At 44.0% G+C, this 18,165-nt stretch overlaps 2 non-coding genes across 2 annotated transcripts; both read right to left on the bottom strand.

Moving 5' to 3' along the window:
• Positions 1–13,055: 13,055 nt before the first annotated feature.
• trnat-ugu (transfer RNA threonine (anticodon UGU)) lies at positions 13,056–13,128 on the bottom strand. The gene has a single exon. It is a non-coding gene; the product is annotated as a tRNA-Thr (tRNA).
• Positions 13,129–17,362: 4,234 nt separating this feature from the next.
• Positions 17,363–17,452, bottom strand: trnar-ucg (transfer RNA arginine (anticodon UCG)). The gene is given in 2 exon segments: positions 17,363–17,398; positions 17,416–17,452. It is a non-coding gene; the product is annotated as a tRNA-Arg (tRNA).
• Between the last annotated feature and the right edge of the window lie 713 nt (positions 17,453–18,165).

Below are 18,165 nucleotides of genomic sequence, written 5' to 3'. Positions count from 1 at the left end.
GCTATCACGCAGACTAGTCAAGCAACAGCCTGACATAGCCATGCTCACAGAATCATACCTTTCAGCCAAAGTCCCAGACTCTTCCATCACCATCCCTGGGTATGTCCTGTCCCACCGGCAAGACAGACAGGCCAGGGGTGGTGGTACAGTGATATACAGTCAGGAGGGAGTGGCCCTAGGAGTCCGTAACCTTGACTCCGGACCCCATGAAATCTTATGGCATCAGGTCAAAAATGGGCAAGGAAACCTCCTGCTGATTACCACCTATCGCACTCCCTCAGCTCATGAATCAGTCCCCCTCCACGTTGAGCACCACCTGAAGGCAGCAGTGAGTATGGCAAGGTCACAAAAATTACGCTGGATGGGGTACTTGAATGTCCAGGAGTGGCTCGGCAGCCCCACGACTGACCGAGTTGGCCGAGCCCTGAAGGACTTAACTGCCAGACTGGGCCTGCGGCAGGTGGTGAGTGAACCAACACGAGGGTGAAACCGACTTGACCTCGTCCTCACCAATCTACCGGACGTGGATGCATCTGTCTATGACAGTATTGGTAGGCATGACCACCGCACAGTCGTTGTGGAGACGAAGTCCCGTCTTCACACTGAGGACACCTTCCGAAGTGTTGTGTGGCACTACCACCGTGCTAACTGGGATAGATTCAGAACAGATCTAGCAGCTCAAAACTGGGCATCCATGTGGCGCTGTGGGCCATCAGCAGCAGCAGAATTGTATTCCAGCACAATCTGTGACCTCATGGCACGGCATATCCCTTACTGAACCATTACCAACAAGCCAGGTGATCAACCCTGGTACAATGAGGAGTGTAGAAGAGCATGCCAGGAGCAGCACCAGGCGTACCTAAAAACGAGCTGCCAACCTGGTGAAACTACAACACATGACTATAGGCATGCGAAGCAGCGGAAGCAACATGCTATGGACAGATCGAAGCTATTCCACAACCTACGGATCAGATCAAAGCTCTGCAGTCCTGTCACATCCAGTCGTGAATGGTGGTGGACAATTAAACAACTAACGGGAGGAGGAGACGTTGTCAACATCCCCATCCTCAATGGTGGCAGATTCCGCACGTGAGTACAAAAGACAAGGCTGAAGGGTTGGGGTTTGGTTCTTCAGCCAGAAGTGCCGAGTGGATGATCCATCTCGGCCTCCTCCCGATATCCCCGCCATCACAGAAGCCATTCTTCAGGCAATTCGATTCACTCCACGTGATATCAAGAAACGGCTGAGAGAACTGGTTGCAGCAAAGGCTATGGGCCCCGACAAAATCCCAGCTGCAGTGCTGAAGACTTGTGCTCAAGAATGAGCCGCGCCTCTGGTAAAACTCTTCCAGTACAGCTACAATACTGTCATCTACCCGACAATGTGGAATATTGACCAGGTGTGTCCTGTCCACAAAAGACAGGACAAATCCAATCCAGCCAATTAGCGTCCCATCAGACTGCACTCAATCATCAGCACAGTGATGGAACGTGTCGTCGACCGTGCTGTCAAGCGGCACTTATTCACAAATAACCTGCACACCGATGCTCAGTTTGGGTTCCGCCAACCATTCGGCTCCAGACCGTAGCTTTAGTCCAAACATGGATAAAAGAGCTGAATTCCAGAGGTGAGGTGAGAGTGACTGCCCTTGACATTAAGGTAGCATTTGACCGAATGGGGCACCAAGGATCCCGAGTAAAATTGAAGTCAATGGCAATCAGGGGAAAAACTCTCTATTGGCTGGGGTCATAACTTGCACAAAGGAAGATGTTAGTCGTTGTTGGATGCCGGTCGGCTCAGCACCAGGACATTGCTGCAGGTGTCCCTCAGGGCAGTGCCCGAGGCCCAACCATCTTCAGCTGCTTCATCAATGACCTTCCTTCCATCATAAGGTCAGAAATTGCAAACGACGCCCACATCCCATGATGAATAAAAAAAATGGAGTTTCAGAATGCGTTTGTTAAAGTACCACATGATAGACTTGTCAGCAAAATTAAAGCCCATGGCATTAAAGGGAAAGTGGCAGTGTGGATACAAAATTTTCTGAGGGAGAGAAAAAGCAGAGAGCAGTGGTGGACGGTTGTTTAACAGACTCGACGGAAGTATACAGTGGTGCTCCCCGGGGGTCAGTACTGGGGCCACTGCTCTTTTTGATATATATTAACGACTTGGTCTCGGGCATAGAGGGTATAATATCAAAGATTGCACGTAAACCTAAACTCAGAATTGTCGTAAGCAATATGGAGAGCAGTAACAGACTTCAGGAGGACAAAGACAGACTGGTGAAATAAGCAGGCACATGGCAGATGAAATTTAACGCAGAGAAGTGTGGAATGATGCATTTTGTTCGGAAGAATGAGGAGAGCCAATATAAACTAACTGGTACAATTTTAAAAGTAGTGAAAGAACAGAGAGACCTGCGGGTGTGCATACACATATGTTTGAAGGTGGCAGGATAAGTTCAGAAGCGTGTTAAAAAAGCATATGGGATCCCGGGCTTTATTAATAGAGGGAAGGAAGTTATGCCAAACCAATATAAAATACTGGTTAGGCCTCAGCAGGAGTATTGTGTCCAAATCTTGGGCACCACACTTTAGGAAGGATGTCAAGGCCTTGGAGACGGTGCAGAAGAGATTTACTACAATGGTTCCAGGGATGAAGGAGAGACTGGAGAAGCTGGAATTGTTCTCCTTGGAACAAAGAACATTAAGAGGCAATTTAGAGAGGTGTGAAAAATCATGAACGGTTTTGACAGAGTAAAAATGGATAAACTATTGTTAGCGGACGACGGGTCGGTTACCAAAGGGCACAAACTTAACGAGATCGTCAACAAAGCCAGAGGCAACATGAGGAAACTTCCTGTTACGCAGCGAGTTGTAATGTTCTGTAAAGCAATGCATGAAATGGTGGTGGAAGCTGATTCAAAGGTAATTTCCAAAAAGCGAATTGAATAAATAATTGAAGGGAAAAAATTACGCGGCTATCGGGAAGGAGCCGGGCAATACAACTAATTGGATAGCTCTTTCAAAGAGCTGGCACATTCACGATGGGGCGAATAGCCTCATTCTGTGCTGTATCTACTATAATACTATGATACCTCAGGACGTCCCAATACACTTTACTGTCAATGAAGTACATTTTGAAGCGTAGTCACTGTGGCAATGTATGAAACACGGCAGCCAATGTTGACACAGCAAGCTCCCACAAACAGCAATGAGATAACTTACCAGAAAATCGGTTTTAGTAATGTTGTTTGAGGGATAAATATTGACAATTCACCGGGGACCCTTGCTCTTTTTCGACTAGTGCCGTGGGATCTTTCACATCTACCAGAGAGAGCAGATGGAGCCGCGGATTAACACATCGTATGAAAGTCGGCACCTCCAACAGTAAAACGCTGCCTCATTACTGACCCTCTGACAGAGTTAGGGAGGGGCGAGTCCCTGGTGGATTAATGTGAAAGAAAAAAATAAAATTGAACAGCATGCTCAGGCGACTGGAATCCAATGCAGGTCAGTAAAGGCTTGCGTAATTGGTGAGCGACTCACCAATCAAAAAGCCAGGGGTGGTGATGGAATCCGTGGCAAGAATGTGGAGATTGTGGGGCCAAAGGTCATGAAGTCCCAATTTTCAACTGGAGGAAGTTGTGGCTCATCTAACACAGAACGTCGGTCTGACAACAAAAAGACATTGGAAGGGGCAAGAGAGGCGGTGATTTTTCAGCGTCCAACTGAAAGCTGGTCCTTGTCTGTGGCCGATGTCACCAAAGGGCAGCATGAAATGAGGAAGAGGATGGAGCCAAGAATTGAAACTTTAGAAACATCAGAGATAACGGTGATAGGGTGGAAAGAGAAGCTTCTCCTGGCTGCCATCTGATACGTGAGTGGAACCAAGTGAGGGTGTTTTTTATTCGTTCATGGGATGTGGGCGTCGCTGGCAAGGCAGCATTTATTGCCCATCCCTAATTGCTATTTAGAAGGTGGTGGTGAGCTGCCTTCTTGAACCGCTGCACTCTGTGAGGTGAACGTTCTCCCACAGTGCTGTTAGGTAGGGAGTTCCAGGATTTTGACCCAGCGACGATGAAGGAACGGCGATATATATTCAATTCGGGATGGTGTGCGACTTTGAGAGGAACGTGCAGTTGGTGTTGTTCCCATGTGTCTGCTGCCCTTGACGTTCTAAGTGGTGGTGGTCACGGGGTTGGGAGGTGCTGTCGACGAAGTCTTGGCGAGTTGCTGCAGTGCATCCTGTGGATGGTACAGACTGCAGCAACGTTGCGCTGGTGGTGAAGGGAGTGAATGTTTATGGTGTTGGGTGTGGTGCCAATCAAGCGTGCTGCTTTGTAGAGGATGGTGTCGAGCTTCTTGAGTGTTGTTGGAGCTGCACTCATCCAGGCAAGTGCGGAATATTCCATCACACTCCTGACTTGAACCTTTTAGATGGTGGAAAGGCTTTGGGAAGTCAGGAGCTGAGTCACTCGCTGCAGAATACCCAGCCTCTGACCTGCTCTTGTATCCGCATTGTTTATGTGGCTGATCCAGTTTAGTTTAATGTCGTTGAATATCAAGGGGATGTGGTTACACTCTCTTTTGTTGTTGATGGTCATTGCCTGGAACTTGTCTGGCGCGAATGTTACTTGCCACTTATTAGCCCAAGCCTGGAAAATGTCCAGGTCTTGCCGCATGGGGGCATGGATTTCTTCATTATCTGAGGGGTTGCGAATGGAACTGAACAATGTGCAATCATCAGTGAACATCCCCATTTCTGACCTTATGAGGGAGGGAAGGTCATTGATGAAGCAACTGAAGATGGTTGTGCCTGGGTCACTGGCCTGAGGAACTACTGCAGCAATGTCCTGGGGCTGAAATGATTGGCCTCCAACAACCACGAACATCTTCCTTTATTCTAGGTATGACACCAGCCACTGGAGAGTTTACCCCCTGATTCACATTGACTTCAATTTTACTCATGCTTGTTTGCGCCACACTCGGTCAAATGCTGCCTTGAGAAACACAACAGCAACAGCATTACTCTCACCAACCCTCTCAGTTATTTTAGAAAGAGCTCAATCAAGTTAGCAAAACACAATTTTCCTTTTACAAATCCGTGCTGACTTTCATTTATTCGCCCAGACTTTTCCAAGTGCCAATTAGTTTTCTCCCGGATTATTGCCTCCAAAATGTCCCCACCACCGACGTTCAGTTGTCTGGCCGGTAAGTTTGGATTGATCCCTCTCCCATTTTTGAACAAGGTTGCAACATTTGCAATCCTCCCGTCCTCCGGCACTATCCTCCATAATCTAAGGAGGATTTGGGAAATTGTAGCCAGAGCCTGCGGATTTTCCATTCTAACTTCCCTCAGTCACCAAGGATGCATCCCATCCTGACCGGGTAAATTTCTACTTTGATTCCTGCCAATCTTTTAAGTACTTCGTCTTTGTCTATTTTCATCCTATCCAAAATCGCTGCTCCCTCCTCCTTTAAATCTACAATGGCAGCTTCCTCTTCTCTAGTGAAGACCGATGTGAAGTATTTATTTAGTACCTGAGCCACGCCCTCTGCCTTCATAAAAGGATCTAATTTTCTGTCCCTATTCCGACCCGCGCTTCCTTTGACAACCCTTTCACTATTTATATGTTCGTTAAAGATTTTGAGTTCCCATTTATGTTAGCATTAATCTATTCTCACATTCAAGCTTATGCCCATCTTTCCCCCTTTTTAGACCACCTCTGTACTTTTTCTATTCAGCCTGGTTCGGTACAATGTTGTGAAGCTAAAATTTGTCATAAGCCTCCGTTTTCTTTTTCATTTTAATCTCTATATCTTTAGTCATCCAGGGAGCTCTGTCTTTGGATGTTATTCCATTATCCCTCGTCGGGATGTGTCTATTCTATACCCGAACCAACTCCTCCTTGAAAGCTTTCCATTGCTCAATTAAAGTTTTGCCTACCAATTTAGATTCCAATCCACCTGGGCTAGATCCCCGTTACACTAACTGAAATTGGACCTCCTCCAATTAAGCATTTTCACATTTGATTGTTCCTTTTCCTTTCCCATAAATATTCTAAACTTAATAGCATTATGATCGCTGTTCCCGAACTGCTCTTCTGCTGAAACATGCTCCACTTATCCCACTTCATTCCCCAGAGCTAGCTCCAGAAATGTTTCCATCCTCTTTGGGCTGGTAACACACTGTTCCAGAAAGTTCGCTGGAACACACTTCAGGAATTCCTTCTCCTCTTTGCCCTTGTCTTGAAAGGCGATCAATAAATGCAAGTTCTATCCTTCTTTCACACCTGACAGCAAACTCAACTATTGCTTCAAGCTTTTCCCATCCTTCCTAAAATCTCCTTCTTTATCCGGGGATCCATTTGATATCTAATTATGTCTCACTGAATCCCATAAGTTAATTATCTGTGTTAAAGGCGCTATATAAATGCAAGTAGTGATTGTTATATTTTACCATCCTCCACTCTCTTCATCCCTCCACTGTTGGCCATTCTTTCAGACATCTAAATTCTACGCTCGATAATCAACCTTCTTATCTCCTTTTCTCCAATTACATCTCGTCCTTTGACACACGCCTTAAACCAAATCGCTTTTCCTCACTCCTCTTAATCCCCTTGGGAATTTTTATCATACTAAAGGCGGTCTATGAATGCACGTTGTTGTTGATTTTCATTGCAATGGGTTCACTAGTTGTCCATTGTAAGAGCAGAAGTGATTTCTGCGCTAATATTCTTGGACCAGAAAGTGGTTAATATCATCGACGGACTTGTTGCGATAAATTAACATTGGAAACTACTCGTGCGCATCTTTTCTTTCGAACAGCATAACTTGGTTTATGTAGAGAGATCCCGTTGAAATAGGTCTGCACAACAATGAGGCAACTTTCAGGGAATCCTCTTTTTAAGATGGGAGCAGCAACAGTGACTCGGATGGTACTTTATTCGATATTTGTCTTTATTCTGTTTGGTTCGAGACAGTTTTACTGCTCTCTGGGGATGATGGCCATGATGAATCTGTAATTAGTTTGTCCCTATGGTTAAAGCAGGTATTTCCAGAATATTGTGTCCAATTTTGTTGCCCAATTATAGATGCAAAATTAAAGCCATCGAGGACACAATGTAGAATCATTCGAATGAGTCCAGGGAAGGGAAAGCGACTATCAAAGACTTGAATAACCAGGATTATCTCCACAGGAACTGAGAAAAGGAGACTCCAATTTAATATTCTGAAGGTGGCTGATAGAGTTATAGAGATTTACCCTATCCTCTGGTTGTTAGGATCAGTGAGAATTTCAGCTCATCGTGAATGTGTTTAAATGTAATTTCTTCAATCAGCGGTGTTTGGAGCATGGAATGTTTTACTACGGGGAATGGAACAAACAGAAAAGAGACCATTGCACCTTTAACCATTGCATAATGTAAGAGCTAATGGAATAAATATTTTAATTGACAACAGTTAAAGGCTTTTGGAAGGAAGTTTGCCATGGCATACGTTTTGAATTGCTTTAACCCAGGGATGTAAAAATAGCATCCCTGATAATCTGAACTTGATATTCGTGTTTCTACATTGTCCAATATCGAAGACTATGAAAGCATAAACAGGGATGGAACAATATATAAATTTTACATAGATTCTAAATAGAATTGACAATACAGAAACAGACCATTTCCTCCCACACCACCTCATCTAACTCTATCAGAATTTAATAGTTACTCCCAGAGAGTAGTTATGATCTGGAATGCGCTGCCTGAATGGTTGGTGGAAGGAGATTCATTCGTGGCTTCCAAAAACGAATTGGATGAGGGAAAAAATTGCAAGAGCTTGGGAATCAGACTAATTGGCTTGCTCTTACAAAGAGCCGGCACGGGCTCGATGGGCTGAATGGCTTCCTTCCGTGTTATAACCATTCTATGATTCTTTGATTCTATACATTTATTTAGATTACCCTGAAATGTGTCAATGCTATTCGCCTCAACCACCCCATACGGAGGCCGGTTCCACATTCTAACAACTCTCTGTGTAAAAAAGTTTCTCTTGATTTCCTTATTCCATTGATTAGTGACAATTTTATATTGTTGAAACCAACTTTTGGATTCCGCACAATTGTAAACGTCTTCTCTACTTTCACCATATCAAAACCGTTCATAACTGTAAAGACCTTTATTAGGTCACCCTCTCTTTTCTAGGGTATAAAACTCCCAGTCTGTTGAGTTTTTCATGATGGTTATAAACTCTCGGTTCTGGTATAGTTCTTGTCAGTCTTTTTTGCACCTTCTCCAGAGCCTCTATATCCTTTTTATGGTATGGAGACCAGAACTGTGCACAGACTTGAAAGATTAACTCTGTTCCTCCCTCGACAGAAGCTGCCCGACCATTTGAGTGTTGCAGCGTTTTCTGTTTTTATTACAGTATTCTAAGTCTGGCCTAACCAAAATTCTATAGAAATTTAATATAACATCTCATTTTTTCAATTTTATTACTCTCGAATTGAACCCCTTTAATTTGTTTGGATTTTATGGCCCTGTTAACCTTCGTTGCAACTTTTAATGATTTTTCAATCTGTACCACTCGATCTCTTTGCTCCTCTGTCCCATTTACACTCTTGTTTTCCAGAGTATGTGGCCTCCTTATTCCTAATACCAAAATGTACCACTTCACACTTATCTCTATTGAAATTCAGTTACCATTTTCACGCCCATTCTGTACTTTTATTAACTACTTCTTGTATTGTGTCGCATTCTTCCTCAATATTATCTATACCCCTCAATTTGGTGTTATCCGCAAATTTTGAAATTGTACTTCCAATTCCCGGGTCCAGTAGTTCGCCCTGACGATATGAACTGGATATTCGTGTTTCTGCAAGTTCCAATATAAAACTATACGATTGGGCAACCCAGGAATGTAACAACGATATCCTTTGAAATCTGAAGTGGATATTCGTGATACTGAAGTGCCAAATATCTAAAAATTAAATAGTGTAACCCATGGATGTAACAATACATAGATTTTACGTAGAATATAGATCACTGAAACAGGCCATTCAGCCCAACTGGATTATGCCGTGCTTAAGCTCGACAAAGTTTCCCCCCACCCCTCCTCATCTAAAGCGATCAGAAGAACGTTATATTGCTTTCTCCCTCATGTACTAATCTAGCTTCCCCTTAAATGCACCAATACTATTGGCCTCAAGTGCCACATTCTAACCACTCTCTATGCAAAGAATTGTCTCTTGAATTTCTTATTGCATTTATTATTGACTATCTTGTATGTTTGACCACTCGCTTTAGACTCACCGAAAAGTGCAAACATCTTCTCCACCTCTATCCTATCAAACCTTTTCACGATTTTGAAGCCCTCTATTAAGTCACCCTCCGCCTTCTCTTTTCGAGAGAAACAATGCCTGTTCAGTCTTTTCTCAGTTCTGGTATCATACCTGTCAATTTTACTTGCAACTTCTCCAGTATGTCTATATCCTTTTTATAATCGTGTGACCAGAAATTTGTACAGTATTCTAAATCAAAAGCAAAATATTGCGGACCCTGGAAACCTGAGATGAAAATAGAAAATTTTGGAATAATTAGCAAGTCAGGCAGCAACTGTGAAGAAGAAACAAAGTTAACGTTTCAGGTCGAAAACCTTTCGTCAGAACTGGAAGAAGTTAAAGGTTTAACAGTTTTTAATCAAGTACAGAACAAGGAAATAGGGTGAGGAAGGGGATGGCAGGAAGGAATAAACGGGAAAGTTTGTGAAAGGGTGGAGGGCAGGAGTAACGACAAATGGGATGATGTTTTAAGGCAAGGAGGGTGGTAGTTGGACAAGTAAAGAAACAAAATATGGGCCTTGAGCAGCTGTAAATGGCAACTGCAGGACCATTACCAACACCTGCTGTCAGACAAAATGGGAGCAGTGGTTCTGATTTCTTGAAGTCAGTGTCGAATCCGGAATGTTGTAAAGTGCCGAATCAAAAGATGAGGTGCTGCTCCTCGAGCAAAGGGTGAGCTTCATTGACTCGATGTAGCAGGCCGAGGACACGCAGGTTGGAGTGGGAGAGGGGCGGGTATTTAAAATGATAAGCGACCGGAAGGTCATGGTCACTCTTGAGGACTGAGCGGAGGTGGTCAGCAAAGCGATCAACCAATCTGCGTTTGGTCTCCCCAATGTAGAGGAGACTGCATCGTAAGTTATATATAGTTTTTGTTGTAATAAATAAATACAAGTCGTTGTTGTCTATAAAGATTTTCTCAATCGTTTACTCTTCGGATTGATCTGCTTTATAAACTGGGCTTTGTTTCTGTGTAAAGTAATGTTGCTGAGATATTGTCGCGATGACTCAGTTAGGGATCTTTCTAAAGCTTTTGTTTGTTTTAAAACTTCTTTGCTTTGACTCTTTTAAATGTCATGAATTTGTTTTAACTCGTTGGCTGATTGAAAAAGCCACAAATTGTAAGCTGACCACAAACTACAGGCCTTTTTTTGTCAACTGAAAATTAAAACAAAAGAAAAGTGCAAACTTAAATTTCTTCCACCTTTGCAAACTGCAACAAAAGTAGTGAAGTCGCAAGAAACGACAGTTTTTTTTGTCCCCTGCTCCAGGAACAGAAGTGAAAACGAACACAGGGGAAGTGTGGGCTCTGCAGCAAACATTGACCGGGACAGGGAGACTGACCGGCACGTTTTAGGGGGAGTAAGTGAGCTGGTGAGTGGCAAAGCAGCAGACAAAATCCTGCAAACATGTATTAGACACAGAGAGAGAAGCAACATGTGCTCTTTAGCCTGTCCTGGGTGTCTTTCTGTCTCACTCTCTCCCAACTTCTCCCTTTTTTATATTCTCTGCTTTTAACTGGAGATTTTATCCGTCAGTGATATTTGCTGAGAGATTTCCTGTTTAACGGAATGAGTGAGGGAGGGAGTGTGAGGGAGTGTGCGTAATCTCTGGGCTCTAGCTGTGCCGTTGAAATATCTTGCTTTGTTTTTAGTCAAGTCATTTTCTCTCTCTCTCCAGATGAACTTTTTGGTGGAAATACTGCAATATGAAAGAAATGGCGAGATAATTTTTGGGAGGAGGAGGAATCCTTGGCCAAGAAGCTATCTCTCCAGAAGAGACTGACCAAGGCCTTGACCACAGGCTGCACCCAATGGGGCTCACGTGTGTTCAGTCTACTGTGGTATCACTGTGGGTTCATTGGGTCATTGTGGGATAATTGGGTAAATGTGAGATCACTGCTTCATTGTGGGATCACAGTTTGATCTCTGTCAGTTGCTTTCCTAATTGCCTGCTGTACCTGCATACTAACTTTTTCTTGAATGAGGACAGCCAAGTCCCTCTGAAGATCAACGTTTAATAGATTCTCACCATAGAAACAACATTATGTTATTCTGTCCTGACTGCCAAAGCGAATAACTTCACATTTCTCCACATGATACTCTATCTGCCACCTTCTTGCCCACTCAATAAATCTTTCTATATCCCTTTGCAGACCCTTTGTGTCCTCCTCACAGCTTGCTTTGCCGCCGAGATTTGTATCGTCAGCAAACTTGGATACATTACATTCGGTCCCTTCATCTAATTCATGAATATAGATTGTAAATGGCAGAGGCCAAAGCACCGATCCTTGCGGCACCCCACTAATTAGAGCCTGCCAACCTGAGAATGACCCGTTTATCACCACTCTCTGTTTTCTCTCCGTTAACCAATCTTGAAAAGCAAGGAGGTTATGATGAACCTTAAAAAACACTGGTTCAGCCACGCTGGAGTTTTGTTACCAGTTCTGGGCACCGGATATTCGGAAGGATGTGAAGGACTTAGAGGGGGTGTGGAATGGATTTACTGGAATGATTCCAGGGATGAGGGACTTCAGTTACGTGCAGAGACGGGAGAAGATGGGGCTTCTCTCCCTGCAGCAAGAATTTTGAGACGACATTTGATGGAGGTATGCAAAATCATAAAGGGTATGGAGAGAGGAGATAGACAGAAAATGTTCCAATTGGCGGAGGCGTCATGAAGCAGGTGTCCTAGATTTAAGGTGATTGGTAAAAGAACCAAGGGCGATATGAGAAAAAATGTTTTGCACAGCGTGTGGTTGTGACCTGGAATGAGCTGCCTGAGGTGGAGGCAGATCCAGTCGTTGCTTTCAAAAGGGCACTGGATAAGTACATGAAGGGAAAATAGTTGCAGAGCTACGAGGATAGGGCGGGGCGATGGGAATAGTTGGATTGCACTTGCAGAATGCCGGCACGGACTCGACGGGCCGAATGGCCTTCTTCCGTGCTGGAACGAGTCTATGATTCTATGATTCTAAGAGTGTTGTAGATAAGAACACACTGGCGAGCGCTGGCACCGAATCTGCGGTTAATTCATTCCCTACAGTTTGAAACACTCCGTTTTTCTTATATTGAGAAGAATCTTGTTGCTGTAACTGCAAAAAAAACAAATTGAAATTTCACTTCCTGTTCGGGCTCGAGGGGATGAAAGTTTTGAAATTGTCGAATGTTTTCCGATTGAAGTGAAGTGAACCGTGCAAATCCGATAAACCGGCATGTCGGAATCCCCTAAGACTTACAATCCAGCTCTTCAATCCCTTCGCTAAAACAACTCTGGTTTAAGAATAAAAGTCGTTGACCAGAAGCGGTCCCGCGGTGTTGGTCTGTGTTTAATCTCCACCATGAAAGTTTAGCTCTACCCTAGAATCAGTTTGTCCAACGTCCTCACAGAAAGATTCATTCCCTCCTGTCTACTTGATTGGGGAAAATACAGAATATCAGCGAACAGCTGAATTTTTATTCCGCAATTGATTGATATTATTTGATGGAAATATAAAGTAGCAGGGGGCACTTTAACCTCACGGAGATGATTCGTTGCAATTGTAAACCCGTGGATGGGAATCTCTGGAACTAATTTAACTCGGCAGTCAACACAAAGAGAATGGGAAGCAAAAACCAAGGGATTCTGGAGGCTGCCAATGAGGAGGAGGAAACATTCCTCTCGCTGCTCTCTGGAGCACAACGGGTGGGAAAATGGGAGCAAAGAAACAAACAACTTGAGCTCAAGGCACCGCTGGGATTTGAACCCAGGATCCCCTGTTTACAAGACAGGTGCTTTAACCACTGAGCCACGGTGCCCACATTTGTCCAAATGTTTCCCAACGTTATAGTATTGATACCTTTGTCAAGCGACTTTGTTCAGCCTTCCCCTTCAGTGCGTCTGCGCAATAACCTCTATCTTTTGTTCAAAGGTCTCAACCTGTGAAACCATCGATATCAGTCATGACCCTCTCTTCCTTATCCCCTGTCAGTACATCTTATATCTAGTCCTATTCATCCTTTTTTTATTCCCACACTCTCTCCAGACTATCTGGTCTTACCCTTTGCATTTCTGAACTCTTCCGACGAAATGTTGATGAGTCCTGTGTGTGATACACCCGGCCCTGACCTCCTTCTGTGGGTGACCTCCGACAACTACTGCACAATAATTTAATGTGTGTTTGTTTTACATTAGGAAATGTGTATTAGCGCTAGTCTACCCGGTGTACCTATTCTCACACAAACGAAAATTTTGCTTCAGATCATTTAAATTTTAGAAAGTCTTACCGGATAAGACAAGTTGGCAAACAAAATTTGGTGAAGAGACGTTGATATTGTTTACTTGAAATAATTAGTGTACAACTCGATGATGCTGTACATCGGAATAGAAAGCGAGATTGAATGAACAGGAACCGTCTGAAAGGATGGCTGATCGGCTTTGGGTGGCACGAAGTTTTACATGGCTGCATGGTCAATTGCCAGCGTTTCGTTGAACTTCGGGTCTTATTTTCACTTTGAGGCTTTCACTGATTGATAAATGAGAAGTCCGGAGATCGAATACCTGTTGAGTCTCACTGCGCTTCCATTTTAAGTGAAAAATCACCAATTGGCTTCACAGATTTTTTCACAGCTGCTGACGGCAGGAGCTCCTTTTTCCAAGAAAGATGGCAGTGAAGGATAGAAGGAAGGAAGACGGGAGGGAGCAGAAATAAACACAACTGAAAAGGAACAAAAGACTGAGCCTGAGAGTGAGAAGGCAGGAGAGAAGCTGAGAGGCTGAAGTCTGTGACTTTTCTCAGTGACTTCTTGTTGCTTCATACTTTATTTGCCATCATTGTCCAATCGTAATTGGCTGCGGCGCGATTAATGGCGTCAATACAACGAATTGGCGATCGCCGTTGACGGCAACGGTGGGCTGAATGACGAAAATAACTTTTATCGTTCAATCGAGCCTTTCGGAGGAACGGCGCAAATGTTCCAGAAATTATAGGCAAATCACCCCATCCCGTATCTCACTTGCTGCAACATTCACCTATAGATAATGGCGCACGCCGTTAATTCATCATTGTGGCTCGAGGTCCCAGCAATTGCAGGATTATAATGATATTGAAATAATTCTGGTGCGACAAAAGTTAGACCTTGTTACGCTCCGGGTTCCAACAGCCTTCTCTGTCCCTGCTCCGTCCACTTGTCCCAGTTATTCACACAGAAAATGAGACCGGTCCAGTATTGCAACAACTTGGTGAAAGAGAAAGTCTGTCTACTTCACCCGGCGAGAACAAGCGTCGAACAGGGACCCAAACCAAATGGTAGCCGAGCACAGGCCTGGAGATCTCAGTGATTCAGCCTTCGGTGACATTAACCTCCCGATCTGGTCAATAAACACCAGACAGTTGTTTCTATCTCTCTGCCTGGTGCTGAATCCAGATATAAACGGTGGTCTCTGGGGCAATTGGTGAAAGCAGAGGGAAACCGATAAGGGAGAAAACAATGTCGGCGACCGAGACAAGACCGAGATCCCGAGCCAAACTTGGATTGTATTCCCTTCGGTTTGAAATGTTGATCTGATTGAGGTGTTTAAAATGATAAAACGATTTGGAAGAGTAGATACTGAGAAGCTATTTCCTCTGGTGGTGGGGGAGGGGCGGGGCATACAATTAGAGCTCGGATTTTCACTGGTGAAATCAGGAAGCACTTTAATAGGTTGGACATACAGACAACAACGTAGTTTCTTACCTCATTCGTTCTGCAAAGTCTTACTTGATAATGCAAGTCGCACATTGAAAACGATTTTGGTAAAGAAGGCCTGCTAGCGTCGGCTTGAAGTAGATAGTGTACAACATGGACTTGGATGGACAGGGCAGAATTTCAAATTGTGCAGATGACACGAAACTGGACAATGTGATAAACAATTAAAAGGGTCGTAACAGACTTCAGGACGAAACAGACAGACTGATGAAATGGCCAGACACATGGCAGATGAAATTTAACGCAAAGTACTGCGAATTGATACATTTTGGCCTAAAGAATGAGGAGAGACAATATAAACTAAATGGTACAATTTTAAATCGGGTGCAGGAACATAGAGATCTGGGGATGTATGTAAACAAATCGTTGAAAGTGGCAGGACAGGTAGAGAAGGCTGTTAAATCAGCATATGGGATCCTTGGCTTCATAAATAAAGCCACAGAATACAAAAGAAAGGAAGTTATGCTAAACCTTAATAAAACACTAGTTAGACCTCAGCTGGAGTATTGTGTTCAGTTATGGGCACCACACTCGAGGAAGGATATCAAGGCTTCAGAGAAGGTGCAGGAGAGATTTACAAGAATGGTACCGGGGATGAGGGACTTCAGTTATGGGCAGAGATTGGAGATGCTGAGGTTGTTCTCCTTCGAGCAGAGAATGTTAAGAAGAGATTTGACAGAGGTGTTCAAAATCATGAGCGATTTTAATTGTGCGTGTGAGAAGAAACTGTTTCCAGTGGCAGAAGGGTCGGGAACCAGAAGGCACAGGTTTAAGGTGATTGGCAAAGGAACCCAGATCAGGGCAGTCCTGAGGGATAACTGGTGGGAGGTTTCAGAAGAGACGATTAAATGAGAACCTGTCGGTAAATGTTAAAGATTACCCAGCGCTGCTGAAAGAAGCGCAGGGAATTCTCCCGCTGTCTTGTCCAACATTCCTGACTCAGTAACACCAATAAAAAGAGCTGAACACAAAGAGCGAACTGAAGGGTCCAAGTTTAAGGGAGGAAACCAAAGCCCTCACGGCGTTCCACAGACACCCATCGACCATCGGAACTCACACTTCGATGGGCTCCAATGTCCGATCATTGAGAAACACGTCCCTCCTTCGCTTGGCTCCGTCCTTTGTGGGAATAGGAATTCAAACGTTTCAGCGACTCACGAAGTCTCCCTGGAACAGAATGAACATCATTCCCTGTGTCTCGGGGTTTCAGTGACGGATTCTTGCCTGTCTGTCACAGGTCTGATCAGAACTCGGTTCCTGATCCATACAGTGTATCGTGTTTTAGAGACACCGAGAGAGAACAGGAACAGAGAAGGAAGCAAACTGCGGACTGGGTTCCTATTGCACTCCCAAGGTTATTGTTAACTAAAGACACCGTGGAATGGGATCAACAGACGGATTGTTGAGGATTTAAATGTTCGGGATTTAAAGCCAGGCTTTCTCCCATGTTCCCAAATACCGATCGAATAATCGCGAGATGGTAAAATGCAGGAGATGCAGGAGGGACCGAAGTCCTTCAATCTCTGCAGCAGTTACTGGGAACCGAGCCATGGGTGGGATTCGAGTTCAAAACGGGAGACTGTTAACAATGAGAGAGATCCTGGGCTCAAATCTGGAACGGACTTCCCTCCCGATTTAATTTTTTCTTGATGAATACCGGGTAGAGGACATAAATTTAACAGAAAAATGTACAGACTTGGTGCAAATCTAATAACTGGACTGGTTCAAGATTGTTAAAAAGTTTTGATAAAGTTAACCCTTTAAGTTCCAGCTCCCTTATCATTTGATATTCCCGTTAATCTTTCATTCGCTGTAAACCCCAGAGGCAGCAAGGAAGGACAGAGAGATCTGTCTCCGATCTGTCCTCTCTACTCACCCTTTATCTCATTACAGCAGGTGATAAATTCCAATTGTCCCTCTCCATTTAAACAAAATAGAAACAAACCAGCGACACAGACTTAAAACATCGGTGTTGGATTGATAATAATAGCATTCAAGCCCATTTTGATTGTGGAAAACTCTTTTCGGGCCGCAACGAAAGTTCAATACAATAACGACACGGATGAGATTCGGACCCGTCCGTACAGAGCACAATGGATTATTCGAACATTTCTGAATCCAAACAGTAGAAATAAAGTCACTTTTACACTATGTCCTGCCCGAGCACCCAGACCGACAATGTTGAAAGTGTTGGGTCAACTTCTGCAAGCAAAGGAATTTACGGATTTCCGTTCCATGAGGTCAGCCACCGCAAGGAACGGTCCGGGATAAAACTGCAAGGCGCACGTTCGAAGGAATGCAAAAACAACCGCGGCAGGACTCGAACCTGCAATCTTCTGATAACATCGACGACTAATACCGAAGTCAGACGCCTTGTCCATTAGGCCACACGGTCGCTGTTGCAAAGTTTCAGCTGAAGATCTTAAACCCGGGCCAGGGGTGATTAGGTCAACTTGTATCTTTCTCTTACTTTCACTTTGTTGATGTTGTTCATTTATTGTTTTCTTTCTTGTAGCAAGTTGGCTCTATTGTTTCCGATGAATCAGGAAACTGACAACTGAACTCCCGCTGGATCTCGGAGAAACCTACAATCAGAATAAACAATGTTCAAATCTTTGATCGAAGTGTTTAGCCTCCAAAGCGAATCTCTTTCGCACTTTGCCTGAAAAATAGAGAGAGGGGAAATAAAGTAAAAGACAAATCGGTAAACTAAAAATGTACACGGAGAACAACACCGAGCGGAGAATGTGAACAGAATTTACTATCCAAGCCCGACGGGCCGAGTGGCCTCATCCTGTCCTGCAAAATACGAACAATCCCCAATTCTGCTGGGTGTGATTATTATTTTCTGATTTTCTTTTTTTGGTAAATATAAACGCGGACGGGGTCCCGCACCACGGGGTTAACGGGTCAGATCCAGACCTGGCGCTCAGTGTTAATGTTAATATTGAGCACGGGATTCTATCCGTGTAATAATAAAATCGCGGGTTTCTTGCTATATATTCCACACATCCCCTTGCTGTGTGTTTAATCTGGGCAGGGAATGTTTTGCTGATTTAGTGATATTCAGTTTTCAGGAAATTAGTAAACTCGTCTCGAAACATGAGT

This window comes from Heptranchias perlo, unplaced genomic scaffold (genome assembly GCF_035084215.1).
Source record: "Heptranchias perlo isolate sHepPer1 unplaced genomic scaffold, sHepPer1.hap1 HAP1_SCAFFOLD_44, whole genome shotgun sequence".
Taxonomy (NCBI): domain Eukaryota; kingdom Metazoa; phylum Chordata; class Chondrichthyes; order Hexanchiformes; family Hexanchidae; genus Heptranchias; species Heptranchias perlo.
The sequence above is the reverse complement of the archived record's forward strand: the minus strand, read 5'-3'. Positions and strand labels throughout refer to the sequence as shown.